Raw genomic sequence first — 6,406 nt, forward strand, 5'->3', positions numbered from 1 at the left:
AGAGGGTATGCGGACATTTCCAAATAGTGTAAAGAATATCAAAATCTCTCTCTAAAAAAAAAAGAATAGGGAGATTATAAAATTATGCACACACTCCTAAAGAGTGTAAAGAATATCAAAATCTCAGACTCTCTAAAATAGCACCGACAAAGAAAATGTTAAAAGGAAATAAGAAAATAATAATAGGTCGGACTAAAAACGGCTGCGGTAATATTGTTGAGGGAATACCCTTTCTAAAATGTCGAGTGTGCAATTTCCACTTGTGCAACGTGAGCTTTTACTTTAACATTGTCTGAGATTCCCGTTTTAAAAATAGTACATGTACTTTCAAAAGTGAAATGTTGAGATAATCATTGTAAAATGCATGAATAGTTGTGTTTTTGTTTTTGTTCATATGCATTCAGTTGAAAGGCCGCCATTAAAGGCAGACTTTACTACTTCAACCAGAAGGGATTAGACCACCCAGCGAGCCAGCGAGGTCACTGTGACAGGTGGCTATCTCATTAACTCAGCTCTCATTTAACATAAGAAAAAGAGGATCATGGGGGACCAACAGGCACCGATTGGGGAAGTTTTCTATATAGAGGGAGCAAGTAGCTACAAGTAGGACAGTGTGCCTTTAAATGACTTTCTTCCTTTATTGATGCATTCTTTCTCTTTCTATCTAAGCATAATATCCTATCATGCTTATTATTCTTTCCTTTCTTTTGGGGTGAGAAACAGATGATTAAAATGAGCGATGTTCATTTTCATGATGATCACGGGAGCATGTGGTTTGAGATTTAGTCATGAATTGGTGCGGTGGGTCTAAAATAGAACATTCAAAACTAAAATCGGCGGTGTTATGTTTCACACGCGCAAAGGAAACGCGTCACTTTAAAAAGTTCCCCTTTTTCACAATAATATTGGCCAATACACTCTTACACAATTTCCATGCACATTCAACTTATACTTAATATAGATGCTTTAATCACCTGTTAAATTCATTTCTTTCGTGTTTTTTTACACCTTGTTTCAAATCGACTCCTATTTTTCTTTTCAACAAGTTGAACCGCCGTCGCGTAATTCCATGTCGGTGTTACACAAATCAATTTCACGTCTTGATTTAGTTGAATATAATTATGTCATGACGTATTATATCTATTTTTAGAAATTCGTAGGCCTTTAGCCGCATCATGGGCTGTTTTTAACGATAATAATGAAATAAGGCTAAAAGATAATATTCGTGAGGGGGCCGTTGTTGCTGTTCTTGGTTTAATGTCGATTGTCCATCGGTGATTGAATAATTTTCACCAATCAATGAAGCCTCTTGCCTGAATATTATACTACTACTAACTGGGTTTAAAAAAAAACTTTTATCGTGGCAAAAAATAATAATTTGCCATCAGTATAATAAGATATAACAGCATGTATATTCAAGCTCCTCGATACCCGAATATCGTCTGTAATAGCACACTGGTTGTCAGCAGACGATTATGATGATATTCGGTCATCACGTTGCCAGGAATCATCCTGGTTTTTAAAAAAGTTTACTAGCGAGCGAAGCGACCGAGGAAAGAAGAAATGTTACTGTGATAAAAGAATTTAATTTCTATGTAAAAAAAAACACACCAGACAAGATTATTTTCGGGCCCCTTGCTACCCGCTTCTAAAAAGATACTTTATTGCATTTAAATTGTTATTTCCTTATCAAAATATATACCCAAAGCGGTATAGGTATGTTGCGTTTGAGATACTTAGTTTTCATGAAGTTGACGTTATTTAAGAACAGTGACTGTACTTTTATTTCTAGTACAATTATTAACTGAAGTTCTTTCGCGGCATTCCGGTGGTTAAAAACAAAACAAAATGAGTTAAACAATAACAATGGCCTGTATAAACATTTACCCTATAAGTTCCAACTGAAATCATTTCAAAATGTGCCGAAAAAGTATTTATTTACTTATTCATTCATTCACATTCCACAGATTATACAAATTTATGACAAATATTTACATTGAATTGAGAAAAAAATACAGAGAATGATGAGGAGATTGAGAACTAGAACAACAAAATGATGGGAAAGTATGGAGGCGTCTATGCTGAGAAGCTTATAGCGTGTAAAATGTAGCCCCCCCCCCCCTCACTTAACAAATCTTGTCGTAGACATTACATGATTTAGAAAAATAAATTTACCAAAATATTAGAACATAAAAGAACAAACATAATTATATATATGGACACCATATACAAATTCAATATACATTTACCGCACGAGAGAAAAAAGCCAAATTATTATGTAGAGTCAAATATAATTATTGACATGTTTATGTATATAAACTCAGTTAGAAAAGGCTTTGGACAATTTTACTTCGAATTGTTATCGTGATATTAGAAAATCAGTAACCGATACCCTGAGTTATTTAGAGCTTCGGTCCAATAATCCGGGAATTATATTTGTGTGGCTTATTGTTTCATTGTATCAACCGATGATCAATTTGAAACCACATTAAAGGCGAATTCCACACTGATATTAAGTTTGTTAATAGAAGCAGAAAATGAAAGTAACAGGTCGGTGAATGTTTGAGCAAATCCGGCGATCAAAAATTAGAAAGTTTAGAATATTTAAAGTTGTCATCAGTGAAATACAAATTGTGACGTAGCTATGGAATGCTGGAAAAATATAAAATATGCCAAATTCAATTTTTTAAAGATTTTCAGCCCAAAATAATGAAAAATTATGAACTAACAAACCCTTTGCAATTTTTGTCAAAATTTCATGAAATTTGCCTCGATCAATTTTTGTTTGTGTGTGTGAACCTGGGACACTTCTTTAGGGGAAATATAAATTTCTTAATTTTTGTTGTTTTCCAATCAGTTTTCATGAAATTTTCCCCGATCCTTTTTATTAATTTTATGAACTTGGGACACATTAGCTATGGAATGATGAAGAAATACGAGTGTAGGTCTAATCTAAAATTATCGATTTTGCGGCCCAAAATAATGAAAAATGATGAAGTAACTGCCACGTTGAAGTTTTTGTCTAAAATTGACGTTTTCACGAGTTTTATGAAATTTGCCCTGATACAATTTTCCGACAAAGTACGGTGATATTAACTCTAGATTGATTGAAAAATATATATTATTATACATGATAACGAAGAAAATCTTTGGTATGGGCGGAAAATGATATAAAAATGATGAACGTTTTTGACGGATACTAATACTAAGGGGTAATCACCCTTGCGGTTATTTTGGTCAAAATATTGGCGTCTTTCCAAGTTTCTTTACATTTTCTTTTTTTTTGCTGTAAAGAACGAGGATTTATTTCTAAAAAAAGGAAATACGCCCGATCTAAAAATGTTTCGAATTTCGGCCTTATGTTAGAGATTTAGAAGAAAAAAAGCACACACTCATTCATTTTCATGTATTACATATCGCATTCATTCCACAGAGGGGAGAGAATGATGTAGAAAGAGGGAGGATGGGGTACGGGTATGGGAGAGTATAAGAAAGAGGGAGAGAGAGAGAGAGGGAGGGAGGGAGAGAGAGAGAGAGAGAGAGAGAGAGAGAGAGAGAGAGAGAGAGAGAGAGAGAGAGAGAGAGAGAGAGAGAGAGAGAGAAACGGTAGATAGAGAAAGAGAGTTAGAGAAAGAGAGAGAGATATGAAAACATGAACAATGACAGATGAAGGAGACAGAAAAGAGGTATAAAAAAGTAAAGATCACTGGTAATGTTAAGACAAAGGAGAGGGAAAGAAGAGGAGAAAAAAGTGAGGAAGAGAGGGGTGGAGAGAGAAAGGAAGAGAGGGGGAGAGAGAGAGGGAAAGAAAAGGAAGGAAAGAAGAAGAAGAAGAGAGAGAGAGAGAGAGAGGGGGGGGGGGGAAGAGTTGAGACTAAATCCTCTCTTTAGCATGCTTCCTGTTCATTCCTGGATTCGATTATCTTTAAACATAAGAGTTCACAACTGAATTATTTACACCCCTTGTAAATTTGATGATTTAGTGTTTTTTTGTAACTCAAGAATAAAAGGTGGACTGGTTGAATAAGGGCCTTTTTTTCTCGATACATGTACATTTAGATGTAAGCTTTAATAGACCACATTCTTATGAAACGTAATTCAGGACAAATCAATTGTTCACATACTTGAAAAATGACAAAACTTGGTATGGGTATTAATAATTTTGTTCTTAACTGTAACTACAAAACACACAAGAAATCCATATATCATAACTTCATGAGACACAAAAAGTTGATTGGTTGAATATTTTTATTCCTTTACACAGATTAAACATAAAATCATGCATAATTATCTCATAAAATTTCATGGCACACACTAATGTTCCTTTTTAAAATAAAAGGATTTCTTTTGATACACTTTAATTTTGCCTTTAATGCAAATACCTTCAATATTATTTATAATACACATTTGTTCATACTTTATAGTTAACATTTCTTCAAAATAAAACACGGGCACAGCTAGTAAGGAAAGAGAGGATATACAAACTTAATTTGATCCTGGAATCCAGATCAGGATTTATCAGATTCTATATTCAGACTGTTTAATGACATATACTTAAACAAAATCTCTCTCTATTTTTGTGCTAATATGTCAACTGGTGCAGATTTATAACAAATACTAAGATAAGAAAAAGTTTGAATAAAGAGATTGGCTTGTGAAAAAGCCCTTTATGCACTGTTACTAACATAACAGTCTAGCATACATTATATGTTGCAGAATTCTAGCTGCTACTTTACAAATTGTACACACATCACCAAATCTGATGGCTATGATAGACTTTAATATGACACTATTTAATGCATTTTACCTCTAGATAACTTGGCAGTGGTTACATTTTATAGACTTTAAGCATGATTTATAACATAGTGAGTTCTAACCATTTGCTCTATCTAACCAAAAAGTCATTTGGCTAAATAAAGTATATTAACTAACAAAGCTAACATACTTGACTAACTTGAAAGAAGAACGATAATATGATAAAGAATCTACCAAAAGTAATAAACCCTAAAATGGCATTTCACCATTTGATTTACTAAGCCAAACAGAATCACTGGTACTTCAAAGATAGCACTAAGAACATCATAGCATACCTATGATGTCTTTTACTGTTTTTGTCAGCTTGAGTTCAGCGAATGATTTATACTCGAACTTTTACGTAAGAATTCCCGGAAAGCTTTGAACTGCGTGGGCCAAAAAAAATGCCCCAATCACTAGCAACAAAACACAAACCAAACAAGGTTCGCTATCAAAAGGTGTTTCTGATTCTTACAATGGAGTCATATATACAGAGTAAATGGCCCATTGATTTTTAACAATGAATCTTTTCACAGCAAGCACCAAATTATTGAAAATGAAAATGAAAGGTGGCATAAAACGATCAGTCGTATTACAAAGAATGACTGTATAATTGCCTGCAAATGTCAATACAATGAGTACGGTGAGTAAAATAAGTAAATAACATGGTTTCCTTTGAGCTAACATGTTTGTGTATAAAGTACATTTGCATATAATACACCATATACATATTATTCTATATTTGAGCTACACGAAGTAGTCTCCTTAGAAGTTCAATCGAAAGAGTTCACATCTTTCGTGGCTAGAAAAAACAAACAGATCTTTAACACATTTAGAACTCTAATAGAGATATTGTACATCTCTCATTCTCTTTCTCTTTCTCTCTCTCTCTTTCACAACGCTACTCTATCCCTACTTGATAAACTTCACAGTTCTTTGTTATTTGAAAGAATAACAAAGGTAGGGAAAACCTCTCAGGAATAGATTGGACAAAATGCCCATACATAAGTCTCATCAGTTTAAATAAGCAACTGCCTTTACAATTCTTTGATTTATATCTTTTTATACAAAAGAACAGTAATATACTGTACCACTTACTGTACTAGACTTTACAATGTCTTGTTTTGATCTCAAAAGTTTTAAGATAGGACAACTATCGGCACAATTAAAGAAGGCACACACACACACACGTATCGTCGCTGTTTTCACGAAGTGACGGTAGTGAAAAAAATTGCATTCACTTTGCGTTACGATTTTCCTCACTACCGTCACTTCGTGAAAATAGGAACGATATATATATATATATATATCTATATATATACCTCCCAGTATTAGAAATCACATTAGATATTATATATTACAAAGGAAAAGAGAATAGCATTTAGCATTGCCAGTATAGGACAGGGTTAATATGGATGCGATAAAGAACGAGGTACATTGTACCGTATATATCAGATTTGTTTTTGAAAAGTGAACGTACGTGTAGAAGCCAGAACATTTTGCACATTTCGTCATCGATATCCTGAACTGACAAATCTGTATAGTAATATATATGACGGATTCATCGGACCATAGTAACACTAACAATGTATCCTACATGTAACATGGATGA

The sequence above is a fragment of the Strongylocentrotus purpuratus genome, unplaced genomic scaffold (genome assembly GCF_000002235.5).
Source record: "Strongylocentrotus purpuratus isolate Spur 01 unplaced genomic scaffold, Spur_5.0 spur5_scaffold_21, whole genome shotgun sequence".
Classification (NCBI taxonomy): domain Eukaryota; kingdom Metazoa; phylum Echinodermata; class Echinoidea; order Camarodonta; family Strongylocentrotidae; genus Strongylocentrotus; species Strongylocentrotus purpuratus.